Here is a 15,006-nt window from a genome sequence, read left to right on the forward strand (position 1 = left end):
GTAGATGTTTATTGAATTTTTCTGACTTGAACGCTTAATTGGTACTTCTGGAGTCTGGTAAGCTCCACCCAAGAAAGTGTTACCGGAATCAGTCGAGGCATACCATTGACATAATTGATACTTCTAAAAAAAAGAAGTGTTAACAAAATTAGTTGAGCAAGTCTATTAATTGTCGAAATTATCGATGAAGATGTGTTGTAGAAGTTTTTTGATTTATTTTCTGATTTGAACGCCTCATTGGAACTTTTGGAGCCTGGTAAGCTCCATCCAAGAAGTATTTTCGAAATTAGTCGAGGATGTTTATTGATTGTGGAATATGTCGATTGCGATGTGTTGTAGAAGTTTATCGATTTTTTTCTGACTTGAACGCTTAATTGGTACTTCTGGAGCCTGGTAAGCTCCACCCAAGAAAGTGTTACCGGAATCAGTCGAGGCATACAATTGATTGTAGAATATGTCGATTGAAATGTGTTGTAAAACTTAATGGAAAATTTCTGATGGGGACGATTAATTGGTACTTCTGGAGCTTGGTAAGCTCCACCCAAGAAGTATTTTCGAAATTAGTCGAGGATGTTTATTGATTGTGGAATATGTCGATTGAGATGTGTTGTAGATGTTTATTGAATTATTTTAATTTGAACGCTTAATTGGTACTTCTGGAGTTTGGTAAGCTCCACCCAAGAAAGTGTTATCGAAATCAGTTGAGGCAGATTATTGATTGTAGAATATGTCCATTAAGAAGTGTTGAAGAAGTTAATGTAAATGATCTAATTTGGATATCAGTTAAAGGTGTTTTTTGATTATAGCATATGTTGATACTTCTGGAGCCTGGTGAGCTTAACAAAAAAAGTGTTAACGAAATCAGTTGAACAAGTCTTTTCATTGTAGATTATGTCGATTGAGATGTGTTTTACAAGTTAAAGAAAAAAATTATTTAGTTTTTCATTTGTTGATTGTTAGAATATGTAAAGTTAGTCATGTTGTTATTTGTTAAATTTTGTATCATGTAAAGTAAGTACAGCGTAACTGTTGTTCAGAATTTATCATAATACATAATTGATATCTTACAGGATTGATCAAGATTAGCAGAAATAAGTTCATGAGAGATAAAATTTGTGAATTTAAAAAGTATTACTAATTACAACGAAGCAAAACAATCTAATCTTTAAAAGACCATCTAATTCTAAAAGATTGTTTTATTTTTTAAATTTTTCATTTATGAAAAAAAGATTGATATCAAACAATACTAAATTGTAGTGTAATCTAGTATATAATTTCCCATCTAAAATAAAATACTTTAATGGAATTTGTTCAATTCATCAAATACGTATAAATGCAATAGAATTAAGAAATAAAATCGAACAATTCTAATTATATTTTCAAATAGATCGGTTGAACACTTGTGTATATTGAACACTAATGTAAACTGATAACTATTGTTAAAACATGTGTAAATTGAAAACTACTGTATTATAGAAATAAAAATCTTGGTTATAAACCAATACAAAATAATACAATGTAATATTTAATAATTGATGATGATTATTTTGGGTACGGCTTATGTTATTTAGGGCCAATTTCTTCACCTTTGCTTAAGCCGTAAACCACGTTTACCCATATGTTTAAACTAGGTTTAATGCCTAAGCGGTGGTGAAGAAACCGCTTATTAATTGTTTTAATTTTGTTTCAATTTATTGAATGATCGAAAAAAAAATAACGAAGGAATAAAATCACTGTTTGAATTTGTAACTAATTGTTAACTAATTAATATTAAGAAAATATACAATGTAAAGATGTATACGAACTCAACAATGTTAACAAAATAGAATTATATTTTCGTTAATGTTCCATCAACATATCTGTCAATCCAAAAAAAAAAACTTACATAAAATATTGGATAGGTAGTCAAAACAATACGTACACAACTCTCTTGTCAATTTCATTAAAGACAATTCATTATAGTTTATTTTATGATAACAACTGAGAAAATAGTTTTTTTAAATGTACTTACTTAAGAGTAGGGGATGGGAAGGATGTAGGAGATATACGTGCTTATTTATAAGTTAAGAAAATATATTTCATAGAATTGTGTAATAATATTGAGTACAATTACGAATAGATTATTTCTTCAGTTAATTTATAATAAAACGTTATTTATCTGAACAAAAAATATTAAAACAAATTTTACATACATGTAATTCCAAGCTAGACAATTAGCGAAAAATCTTCAAATCCTCGAATAATGACAACACTGCATCGATAGAGAGCGAAACAGATCTTGAAGAGAGCGAGCTTCCATACGTGCGCTCACCTGACGGCTGATGTGGAAGCGAAGCGATGAATCACGAACACAACGACGGAGAGGGGAAACGAACAAGAGAAAAAGCATTGAAAATGTAGATGAAGGGAACTGTGAACGGCTGAATGTGATCAGTTTTGAGATGTATGTTGTGAAGTGCGGATGTGTGTAATTTGTTAAAATAAGTAAAAAAAATAATAAGTTTGAAACAAATAGTGTTTTTATTTTGAAGAATTCCTACATTGCCATCAAGTAGGCTGCTGAAAAATAGCATGCAATCTTCCATGCAAAACGACAGATTAGTTTCCAGGTGTTTTTTTTCTTTCAATTATTCCAGATAATTTTCCAAATCGTTGCTTTCACTCAAACATGTCGGAACACTCGACCAATGCAACAGTGAAATAATCATGTAAGTCGGCCTGATACGATCTGGAAGCATTTCGTGGCGTACAAACACCATTCCATTTTTATTTGTACAGAAGTTCATGCTGTTGGCTATAATTTGTGCAATGCTTTCGAGTTTGAGAGATAGAAGATAATGTCCAAAATATGACAAGGTCGACAGTCTTACCAAAAATAAAATAAACTCGGTCTTGTCTCTTGCCGTTGCCCAAACATTCTTAAGTTCATTCTCAAGTGCATCCCTTATCAAAAGGAACTGAACATATATGGGATCGTCCATTAATCATGTAAGCGGTTATGGGGGGAGGAGGGGGGTTTTGAGATATCTTGAGTGCCATACAAATTATTTTTTTTAATTTTCATACAAAAAATCATACCATAGGGGAAAGGGGTATATATGTCTATCAAATTAACATAGAAAATTATTTTATGCCATGTTATATAAAAAAAGGAGAGATCTCTGCAACTATCTTAAGTACGTATTCAACTAATCATAAATTCCAGTTGTTGCTAGGACGTGGCCAGAGCAACTCTCGATTGTTGAAGAATGGACCAATCTAGTCCAACAGACCATGCTAAGTTTGAAAACTCCAATCGATTAGGGCCTAAGAAGGAGTCAAATCTTATTGAATCGTATATGACTTGACACCTACCATGTATCGTTGATGCTCAATATCAAAGAAAATTCAACTCTGAGGCTATTAAAAAGCATTTCAGTTGCTTCAAAATAAGTATTTAGTTTATATTCTAAACATTTTGAAAATTAAAAAAAATACATTTTTGTGTGTTGATATAAACGGAATAATTTGTTGACGAAATCGGAACGTGACATAATCGGAACGTGATAAAAACGGAACATACACATTAATATCTCTTCTGCTATCAGTCGAATTAAATTTCTCTCTTCAGCAAACTACTTTATTATGGTTTGAAGAATGAGTTTTTACTATCGGATAAAAAGTTTGTATTTACATTAGAGTACTAGCGTGTTTGGAACATATCTCAAAATTTCTCCAAAGTAATTTCCATATAAACCTATATTGTATTGGGCCACCTTTGAATCATCACTTAGAAAGCTGAAAATTTCGCAGAATACTATAATATGGAATATATGGGTGATTGGATTCTCAAACATTTTTAAATTTTGAACCACCCTAGTGGTGTACGCAAGGGCCTTGGTTCGATTCCAGATGGCCACGAAAAAAAAAATGTTACCAAATCTAGTCTCATTAGGCAATTTTTTGAATTTCAATCCGATTTCTTTTCATAAGAAGTTTCTATGAATTTCGATAGTCCATTTACCTCAGTGTATGTTTTATTTTTGAAAAAATATCCTTAGGAATCCGCAATTTATCCTATTTTCAAAAAAAAACTTGAGACTTTCATCAACTAGCGGTGTTAGTTTAAGTTCGGAATGCACGAGAAAAGCTTGTAAATATTGCTTTTTAAAATGCTAGTCTAGAAATGCATTTAAATTCTTCCACTTCAATGTTTTACTCCCGTTTAACATCTTTAAAATGCATTAGCTTTGAGTTTACAAACCCCCTCCGCCCCTAGTGCCAAATCCTGGTTGCACCAGAGGCGTCGCGTCCACATGTGCAACATGTGCACTGCACAGGTAGCAACTCGTTCAGCCTAACCACCTACAATATGTACTATTTTTGAAGTACGATTCTATAATTCTCTCAATAAAATTATATCTATTACTGACACCTTGCAACGCAATTTTCACCTATCAAAATATTAGTTGTTAATTGCTATGCAAATTAAATGAAAAACATGTTTGGTGCGGCGCGAGATCTGTGGCCTAATTTTCTCCACGCGCTCTGCGCCATGCATGCTACGCAACACTTTGTTCCACGCTACACCTTGCTGCGATAACGATGGAACCCAACGTGTGCACTCTCATCGGGAAACGCGCTGCCTTGTATTGTACACGCAATTCTGAAAATGTGGTAGAATGCTTTTTGAACTACAGATGCCAGTGTGTAAGTAGCCAAAGCGTCAACTCTGGGCGGTGCACAGTCTTGATACACCATCCATCAGTGCGAGCGTGCGGATAGGGAGACAATGAATAAACCGGAGTACTTGCTCATGCTCAGCCAGATTTTAGCAAAGTAAAGTCTTTGAGCATTTACTTAAGGCTCAAGAATCCATCATTCAATCATCAACAATTATCAAAAATTAAAAACCAGTTTTTCCGTTCAAATTTCAATCGATCCTTATCAAAATCTATCATCGTATTTCAGATAGCAAGTGCAATGCAATGATAGATTTTCTTGAGCATTGCTTCGATTTTGAGCAAAAAAACTGGTTTTGAAAATTTGTAAAACGATGATGGTTATTTTCCTCTTAAAACCATATGAATAAAACGATACTTTGCTCAGAGTAAGTTCGAATTTCGAACTGAGCATTTACTCTGTCAAAAGTGTTGTTTTTGTTTTGGTTACCTGTTTGCAATAGGCCTTTTCATGTGACATATCCGTCTATGCATTTGTTTACATCGGTGGAGGACCGGTGCTAACACGGGCCTGTCATTTTCATAGAAGAACTGTCAAAGTGCTTCTCAATCAGCTGATTTGAGACGTCATGTGAATAGGCCTATGGAACAGAAAAAAGCCAGCGGTGCAAACAGGCTTTGCGGATCTCATCCGTCTTTTGCCGTACAAAATTAGTTTGACCAGTGCCATTTGTTGTCCGCTGATGATGGAGCCACACATCCCGATTAAAATCGACTGCCAGCATCACGTCCACCGGGTATGCCGGTAACTGGTCCGTCTTCAAAGGTAAGTGTATTGGACTTGTCTTTCTCTTCAATTTATTTATTTTTTGTCCCTTCCCGTCTAAATAGCTATCACCGGCATGTAGTTGCCTACCGAGCCAGCAGGTGACCGTGTCCTCCAGCAGAGTCGTGAGCGCGGGTGATTACCCTTATCAGACCAGCATCAGTACCAGCAGAACCAGAACCGGCAAGAACCTCAGCATTAGCTACAAAAAGAAGTTTGGTTCCGTTCGGCACCGATCAAACCCGTTTCCCCTGCTTCCATGGCCGAAATAGTGTTTTCAATCACGTTCGAAACAAAATCCACCGTACATTGCAGTTACCCTACACACTGGGAAAGGAAACCGGCAAAATCTCTCACAACCATGACTAGGTTCACTATGCCACAAGCGATCGGATTGGTAACCAATTGATGAGGAATCATGGAACAAAGCATTGGCAGCGTATTAATGCCGCCATAGACGGTGCAACGGAAGACTGTCGGCATTCCAAGACTATCGAGATCCTCATCGGGCTGCATTGGCATAAGAACCCCCACCCCCTAGAGAATTTCGAAAAAAAAAAATATAAGTTACATGGTACTTGTTGGTCTATAATCTATTAATGAGCTGGATTCTATTGTTGCCACTTTTCATTTAGTTTGGCAGTGGAATTTTTTGAAAGCAGTGCTAAAGTGCTCATTATTGCAAATTGTCTGACAATTCGGCCTTAAAGAACCTCATGCCAAAATGAATGTAACTGCATACGTGGTATTGCATCCTATGTAGCTGTTTAATTAAAACTTAAAAAAAAAAACAAAAAAAAAAATGAATAAACGTTGATTTATCAATAGGTTTGATATTTTATTCGTATGCATACCTACTGCTCTTCTACGCCTACTTGTCCCATGTTCTACCTTATCGAACGCAGGACAAATATGCGTTGAACGGCAGAACGGAATTTGAACAGCATCTTGAATAGATCAACTTTAGGCAAAACTTTTAGAGAAATTAGGGCCGATTTCTTCACCATGGCTTATGCTGTAAACCACGCTTACACATATAGTTAAACTAGGTTTAAGGCCTAAACGGTGGTGAAGAATAGGGGCCCAAATAGCCGTAGCGGTAAACGCGCAGCTATTCAGCAAGACCAAGCTGAGGGTCGTGGGTTCGAATCCCACCGGTCGAGGATCTTTTCGGGTTGGAAATTTTCTCGACTTCCCAGGGCATAGAGTATCTTCGTACCTGCCACACGATATACGCATGCAAAAATGGTCATTGGCATAGTAAGCTCTCAGTTAATAACTGTGGAAGTGCTCATAAGAACACAAGCTGAGAAGCAGGCTCTGTCCCAGTGGGGACGTAACGCCAGAAAAGAAGAAGAAGGTGGTGAAGAAATCGGCCCTTAGTGAGGGAAACCAGAAATTTATCTATCTTCTTATTTCTACAAACAATTTTAATTAAATTTAACAATAATTTTCCGCATATTAAACCTTTCAAGCATTACATTGAACATTTATTAAAATATCCAGATAGAGTTTTAGATAGATTTTACGAAGAATTCAACCTATATTTTTGGACATCTACCAGACATTTCTACAGAGGATCATATCAGAAATTCTTCTTGAGTTTTCGTTTAAATCATTCAGGAAACTATCTAAAATTTTTAATCCAGAACTTTGTTTAATTTATTCGAGTAAAAATAAATTCTGTAAATCATACAAGTATTTCTCAAAAAATCGTGGAGATTTTTTAGTTTTCTTCGAAGGAAGTTCATTTATATATTTTTATTTTTTGTCAAGATTTATATACCCTGTATATTCTGATAGAATTTTGTAGAATTCAGAAGTGTATTACTATCTGGATTTTTTTTTTAAATTCGTGTAGTTTGTAATTACACGCGATTGCCTTTGTAGATGGGATTATTAAAAAAAAACTGTTTGGATCAAATTGATTGATCTAGGTATTCTAGCTGAATCAATCAAGGAAGAAATAACTAAGGACATCTATAGACACTTTCATTAGGTTTTTTTTTTAGAAAAATAAGGGTATTGCAATTCATCGGCAATTCCACCACAACTCACTGCTGATGAGTTTTTCTTAGGTATAAGAAATTCGTTCACAAATTTTTCAAGGGATTCCTTAAGAGTTTCCTCCAGGAATTCTCTCAGGGATATCACTAGGAAAATGACTACATGAGTTACTTCAAGGATTTTTTTCTAGTAATCCTCCTGAGTGCTCCAAAATCTTTCCAGAGATATGTTATGAAACTCCAAAAATTTCTCCGGTTTCCCTATTAAACTTCCCTCGGAAATTCCCCAAGGCAATTATCCTAAAGATTCCTACAGGGAGGGACTCTCTCATGAAATTTTCCTAAAATTCCTCCAGGAATTCTTTTTCTCAAAACGTTTTTTGGGGAAATCCCTGGATTAATTCCTGAAGGAACCGCTTGAATAATTTAAGGAGGGATTCCTGTTGGATTTTTTGGAGGAATCCCTAGAGGAATTCCGGGGAGAGTTGAATATCTGAAGATATTCTTGCAGGACACTCTGGAGGGATAACCGAGAAAATCTTCGGATGAATTTCTGAGGAAATCCCTGGCATAATTTTAGAGGAATCTCTGTAGATATTTTGTGGAAAAATCTTTGGAAAAATGCCTGAATAAATTGCTGGAGAAATCTTTGGAAAAATCCTTGTAGAGATGTCCCTGTAGAAATCCTTGGAGGATTAGCTCAGTAAATTTCTTAAGGAATCAAGGAAGAGTTACCTAGGTATATTGTGATCTCTGTAGAATTACCTGGGTAATTTGCTGAATTAATATCTGAAGAGATCTCTGGAGAAATATTTATGAAATTCCTGGGTAATCCTTGGGGGAATCACTGAAACAATCACTGCAATCCATGGAGAAATTTCTGTAGAAATTTTTGGAGGAATACATGAAGAGATTTCCCTAGAGAAATCTATGTTGAGATTTTTAAAATGTCATCCCAATTCTTGGGGTAATTTGGGAAATCCTTGAAAGAATTTCTAAACAAATTCTTGGATTGCTTCAAGAAGGAAGGAATTTGTGAAGTAATTACTTGTAGAATTCCTGGAAGAGTTCCTAGTGGAATACCTAGAGGAATTCCCAGTGCAATCTCTGGAGGAATTCCTTGTGAAATCCCTGGGAAAATGGTGGGATTCCTATAAGAATTCCTAGTAGAATCCCAGGAGCGATCCTCCGAGGAATTTCTGAAAAAAATCCTTAGGGTAGGTGTACCAATTATGGATGCAATATGTCAACAGTATGGATAAAAATCAAATTTTAACCGCGTTTCTAAAACGTAAGCATGACTTGTTCATGTTAATTACTAGTTTGAAGCCTTGCGAAACAGTTGAATTAAACAGTTTTAGTACTAAATTAACTTAAAGCTTCTAAAAATTGGTTTTAAAAAGCGTTGTCTTTGTACCAATTATGGCAATAGCGTTCCTGTCATTCGACATAAAAGTGTACCAATTATGGACTATCGAATATTTGCACTAAATGAAGTCAAACGCCATCCAGAAAGAATGATAATGCAACGCTAATAAGTAATGAAGTGATTGCTCATAAATGTTTCCAACAAATTTGTGTTAAATAGATGTTAAATCAATTTATTGCAATGGGTTCATGGGAGAAAATGTATTTCCGAATAGGAGTCAAAATGTAGTGAAAATGCAAAATATGAAACAAAACAGCATTAATGAACTCACATTACCTTTCCTGCGCCTAGTTTAAACGAAAAAAGATCGAAAATTCAAAAAACGAATATCGCTGAAAACCCCTCTCTACCATGAAATTAGCATCTTCCGCTTGTGAACGTTTTCGAAAGTGTGATTGAAAAATCTAGGTAATTGATTACAAAACATGAAGATAATGCCTTACCAAACCGTCCCGTCATGGAAGCCACCCGTAAAATAGCTTTATTTCTTTTATATTACTGATCAAAAAATGTAAACAAACCGCCTCCAGAGTATCGCCATAATTGGGCTCTCATACACTCTTTGTACCAGTTATCGACATAGTGGAAATATCACAATTTCCAACTAGATTCCAGTAGATTTAGTTGCTCACCAGCTAAATTTGTTCATTTGTTGTCACTAGGCAACATACATTTATCGGTTGAAGCAGTTTTACCGGATGAAAACATAAATTTCGTGACGGGTGTTCCTTATCAAACTGCTAAGAAGGTGACATATGTGTGTGGCAAATTTTTCAAATGTTCATTTTTCAAAGCTTATTGCACGAATGTTCTTATCACGGTTTAGTTACCATCAAAAACAAATAGGTTTATCCTTCATGTGAATATTAGCCGTTATATTCTATTGAAACAATAAGAAAAATCTCTTTTTGTTCCCACTATTGCCATATTTGGTACTATAGCCATAATTGGTACTTCTACCCTAGTTATTTCTGGAGGAGAGGACTACCTGGGAATATCCTTGTATGTATACTTGGAAGAAATCTTGGATTAATCTGGAGAAATCTTTGATTAATCTGTAGAACAGTCTCTGAATTTTTTTTAGTTTTAATTCGGCAGGAATTCTTGTAAACATCTTTGGAGTTTGTATTGAAGGAATTCCAGAAGGATTTGAACTGGTCTTGAAATTGCATTTTCGGTCAAAAGTTCTAATTTGTCAGCACTAAAATCTCTATGAGGATAAAAAACAACATAATTCATGAGTGATCCAATTCATTACTTTTCAAATTTCACATATAATATTTTTTGTTTGGGAAGCCCAAATAGCCGTAGCAATAAACGCGTAACTATTTAGCAAAACCGTGGGTTCGAATCCTATCGATCGAAGATCTTTTTAGGTTCAACATTTTCTTGTCTTCCAAGCATAATATTCACATTCTAAAATAATCAATAGGCAAAGAGAACTCTCAGTAAATAACAGTAAAAGTAGTCATAAGAACATAAGCTGAGAAGCAGGCTCTGTTCCGGTTGGGACGTGACGGCAGAAATAATAAGAAATAATAAGAAAAAATATAAACTTCTGAATACGATAAGTAATTCCTTCCGACATAGGTTCCAGGTGCCCTTGTGTCCAGAATGGCCATTCTTACAAAATGTCCAGGGTTCCATATCTTTCATATAAGGAAAATAACGAAAATCGGTTCAAAATTTGATTTTTGAGAGTTTTCCATGTCAGCTATAATCGGAGATATCGGTAAAATGTTGAAAACGTTCGACTACATCTTCATTTTTTACAATTTAAAAACGAAACTTTCGTGCTTTTTTCCATCTGAGCATGGTCAGTAGGTGACTCAGGATTTTTTGAGCATTTACTCAGCTTTTACCGCTTTATTATCATACGAATCCCGATGTTCGAAAAGTAAATGCTCAAGTTCTCAGTTTTATCATACCAACTTGAGTAAATGCTCAAGAAAATGATCTGACAGGTGGATCTGAGTAAAGTAAAAGCTTTTGCTCAGTTTATTCATACGACCTAAGAGAGAAATCAATCCACGAGAGAGATCCATTTTGTTTGCTGCCTTCGCGCTTTCAGCTTGTGGTGTGAACTTCACACTGTGAAGCACTGCACATTGGGGAATTCCGAACCCAAAGGTGGAAAAAATTGATAACTTCCACAATAGAAAGATAAAAAATAAGTTTTATAGCTCATTCGAAAGGAAATTTTCTCAGGAATCGATTGGTGATGGTTTCATGAATGTGGGGCCACTCTGGGATAAGCTATGGTGCCCGTTTTGCCCCGATTCCTTGAAAATTTTAGATTTTCATGTTGTTTTGAGTAAAACTATTTTATTGTGGAGATTATTTCTCATGAAATCCATCATTTCTAGTCCAATCAACAATGTTTCACAAAGAACGTTATAAAGAGAGGGAATTTTAGGGGTGGGGGAGGGGTGGGGCAAATGTACAATGAAATATTTTTGAAGAGGAATTTTTGTTTTAAATTTTTTCAACGTGTTTTTTTATTGAAATAAATTCTAAAATAGTCAAATAATCATGAATATAGCTTGCAGAAATAAGTTGTAGTAAAATTTGTAGAATATGTATGATAATTATTTATGCTCTATGCAACATATTGTGAATAATTTACCTTCTTATATCACAAATTCCAAACATTTCCAAACGATGTGCGATAGTTTGGGTAAACTATATTGATCTAAATGATCGATTGCCGTTAGCCTCATTGATAGGAGATAGTGGGAGCATATAGTTTTTTGGCTATTTTTGCCCCAATTCTCATAAACACGATTTCTTTCGTAATTAATTCAACTTTTTTTCCTAAATCAAATTTATTGTGTACTGAATTGTTTATTCTGTATCTGATACAATATATAAATCCTAAAACAAAGGAGATTTTGGGGATCTTTTACACATAAACAAAAATATAACCAAATAAAAAAAAAAAAAGTAACTTTCAAGAGATCATCAGCCGTTTTTTCTGATTGCAACAAATCACTCAGGATCAGGTTAGTTATTCAATCATTACTGTAGCAATTTCGTGAGAGTCAAATTGCATTTTACAAGAAATTATTCGGGAAATAATTTTGTCTTTTTATGGATATTTGGTATTCAATATTCCAATTGCCATCATACACTACAGAAAAAGTTATCATAAAAGTAATATTGCAGTTGTTAATAATGCTCAATTCTAGATTTTTCCAAAATCGATCATTCATTTCATTAGTATAATTTATAGTTACTATGTTTGTTATGTTGCCTCTACATTAGCTGTTAACAGATTGCTTGTTGGTTGACATTAATGTTCCTCATGGTGAACCTTACTTTGTTAATATTGTAAACAGTAATTATGGTTACATCTGTTTGACTGAATTTCAAGCATGTTCAAGAGCCTTCTAAAATGCATAACATGAAGAAATTGAAATTAATTAACTCATTACGAGTGGTAAAGATGGACAAATTATGGGTGAAAATATGAAGCTCGGCTGGGATTTGAACCCAGGACTCTTGTATGCTAGACGAGCGCTTTACGGGCTCAGTAGCTTAGTTGGTAAAGCACTCGTCTAGTATACAAGAGTCCTGGGTTCAAATTCCAGCCGAGCACGTGGATTTTTTTCATAATTTCACCCATGATTTGTTCATCTCTACCACGCGTAATGAGTTAATTAATTTAATAACCATGCGGATATTATTACCGAACAGCTCAGTATAAGCTTCAATTTATTTTGAATTAAGCATTATTAACTACTACATCTTCAATCAAAATGTGCCATATTGAAATATATGGAAGACTTTGATTGTTTATGATCACTTTTTCAGTAGTAGGGTGCAGGCAGAGCTACTTGGGCACTTCCACGCAATTTTATTCTCATGAAATTTCTTCAAAATGCAATTTTATTGTCATGAAATTTCTTCAGGTATGATTGTGTAACTAATTTAATTCTGAGTGATTTGTTTCAATCAGAAAAAAAAACTGCAGATGGTTACTTTATGGATCCATTTTTGAGTGTTTTTATTTGTTTTTTTTTTTATTTGTGTGTAAAAAATCCCCATAATATCCTATGTTTTAGGATTTAGATACTGTATCAACTACTGAATGAATAATTTAGTACATAATAAATTTAATTCGGTGATATCTGTTCAATTAATTATGAAAGAAATCGTTTTTAGGGGAATTGGGGCAAAAATAGCCAAAAAACTATATGCTCCCACTATCTCCTATCAATGAGGCTAACGGCAATCGATCATTTAGATCAATATCGTTTACCCAAACTATCGCACATCGTTTGGAAATGTTTGGAATTTGTGATATAAGAAGGTAAATTATTCACAATATTTTGCATAGAGCATAAATAATGATCATACATATTCTAAAAGATTTTAATACAACTTATTTCTGCATGCTATATTCATGATTATTAGACTATTTAAAAATTTATTTCAATATAAAAACACGTTGAAAAAATTTAAAACAAAAATTCCTCTTCAAAAATATTGCATTGTACATTTGGCTTCATAATCCCCTAAATTTCCATCTTTTTATAACGTTCTCTGTGAAACATTATTGAATGGACTAGAAATGATGGATTTCATCGGAAATAATCTCCACAATAAAACAATTTTACTCAAAACAACATGAAAATCTAAAATTTTCAAGGAATCGGGGCAAAACGGGCACCATAGCTTATCCCAGAGTGGCCCACATTCATGAAACCATCACCAATCGATTCCTGAGAAAATTTCCTTTCGAATGAGCTATAAAACTTATTTTTTATCTTTCTATTGTGGAAGTTATCAATTTTTTCCACCTTTGGGTTCGGATTTCCCCAATGTGCACTGGCGCGATTTTTCAGACGAATGACGGTAAGAAGTTTCTGTAAGTTTAACTTAGTACTCGCGCTGTTTTTTTGTACAATACTGGTTAAAAACCTCGCTTTCAACATACAGTATTAGCGCTTAGATTACTTATTTTGTTTCTATTAATCAGCAAAAAATATAAACTTGAACATAAAGTTCATAAAGAGACTGTTATGCCTTTATTTTTCAATATGGTACTGCACCAAGCTCATATTTTTCCGCAAAATTTTCAAACTTTTTTTTTTTACTTTAAAAACAGTAGCTTCAGGTATTCTTTAGGATTAACTTCATGGTTTCTTCCAGGAATACCTCCAGGTAGAGGAATATCTTCCAGGATACGTCCATAAACTACTGCTTAGATTCCGCTAGCAATAGCTCCTAAGATTCCTCCTGAAATTTCACCATGGGTTCCTCCTAGATAAACTTTAGGATATTTTTATCAATTTCTCTGGGGATTTGTATAGGAGCTGTCTAGTAACCTTCAGTAACTCCTCCAGTGATTCTTTCGGAGATTCCCGCAGAAATTCCTCTAGAAATACTTTCATTTTTTCCTCCAGGAATATCTCCAATGAATCGTTAGGAATACCGTCAGGGTTTTCTCTAGCAATCAATAATATATCCACTGATTTTTTTTTCAAGAGTACCACTAGGGTTTTCTCTAGGAATACCTCCAAGTATTCCGTCAGTTATAACCCCAAGAATCCCTACTGGAAAACGTTCAAAGATTTTTTCAGAAATATCTCTAAGGATGCCTCGATGAATATCTCAAAAAATTTCTTCAAGTAAACTATGAAGTTTTCTTTCAGGGACTCTTTCTGGAATTCTATTTAATCTTTTCTTCGGTGACTTCTGCAGGAATTCCTCTAAGGAGTTCCTCCAAGAATTCCTTTAGGGTTTCATCCAACAATTTCCTTAAGAATCTCTCCAAGGATTCCTTCCGGAGCTTCTCCATTGGTGTCTCCAGGAATTCTTCCAGAGTTTCTCTCTGTTTTTAAGAATAACTTCTTGGATTTTTTCTTGGAAGTTCAAAGGTGCCTTCAGGAGTCCTTCTTGGAATAATTTCAGGATATTTTACCTGAAGCTATTCTTAGTAAAATTTTTAAAGTAATTTCATGTGTAGTTCGTGGAGGAAACCTTGAACGTATTTTTAGAGGAATCCTTGGAGAAACTCTTGGAGGTATTCTTGGTGATATTTCTGGAGAAAATGCTGAAGGCATGTAATTTAAGGAATTC

At 34.4% G+C, this 15,006-nt stretch overlaps 1 long non-coding RNA gene across 1 annotated transcript; it reads left to right on the top strand.

Moving 5' to 3' along the window:
• The first annotated feature begins 5,274 nt into the window (after nt 1-5,274).
• Nucleotides 5,275-6,048, top strand: LOC5568278. Its single transcript, XR_002502256.1, has 2 exons — nt 5,275-5,487; nt 5,553-6,048. It is a non-coding gene; the product is annotated as an uncharacterized LOC5568278 (long non-coding RNA).
• Nucleotides 6,049-15,006: the final 8,958 nt, after the last annotated feature.

The sequence above is a fragment of the Aedes aegypti genome, chromosome 1, assembly GCF_002204515.2.
Source record: "Aedes aegypti strain LVP_AGWG chromosome 1, AaegL5.0 Primary Assembly, whole genome shotgun sequence".
Taxonomy (NCBI): domain Eukaryota; kingdom Metazoa; phylum Arthropoda; class Insecta; order Diptera; family Culicidae; genus Aedes; species Aedes aegypti.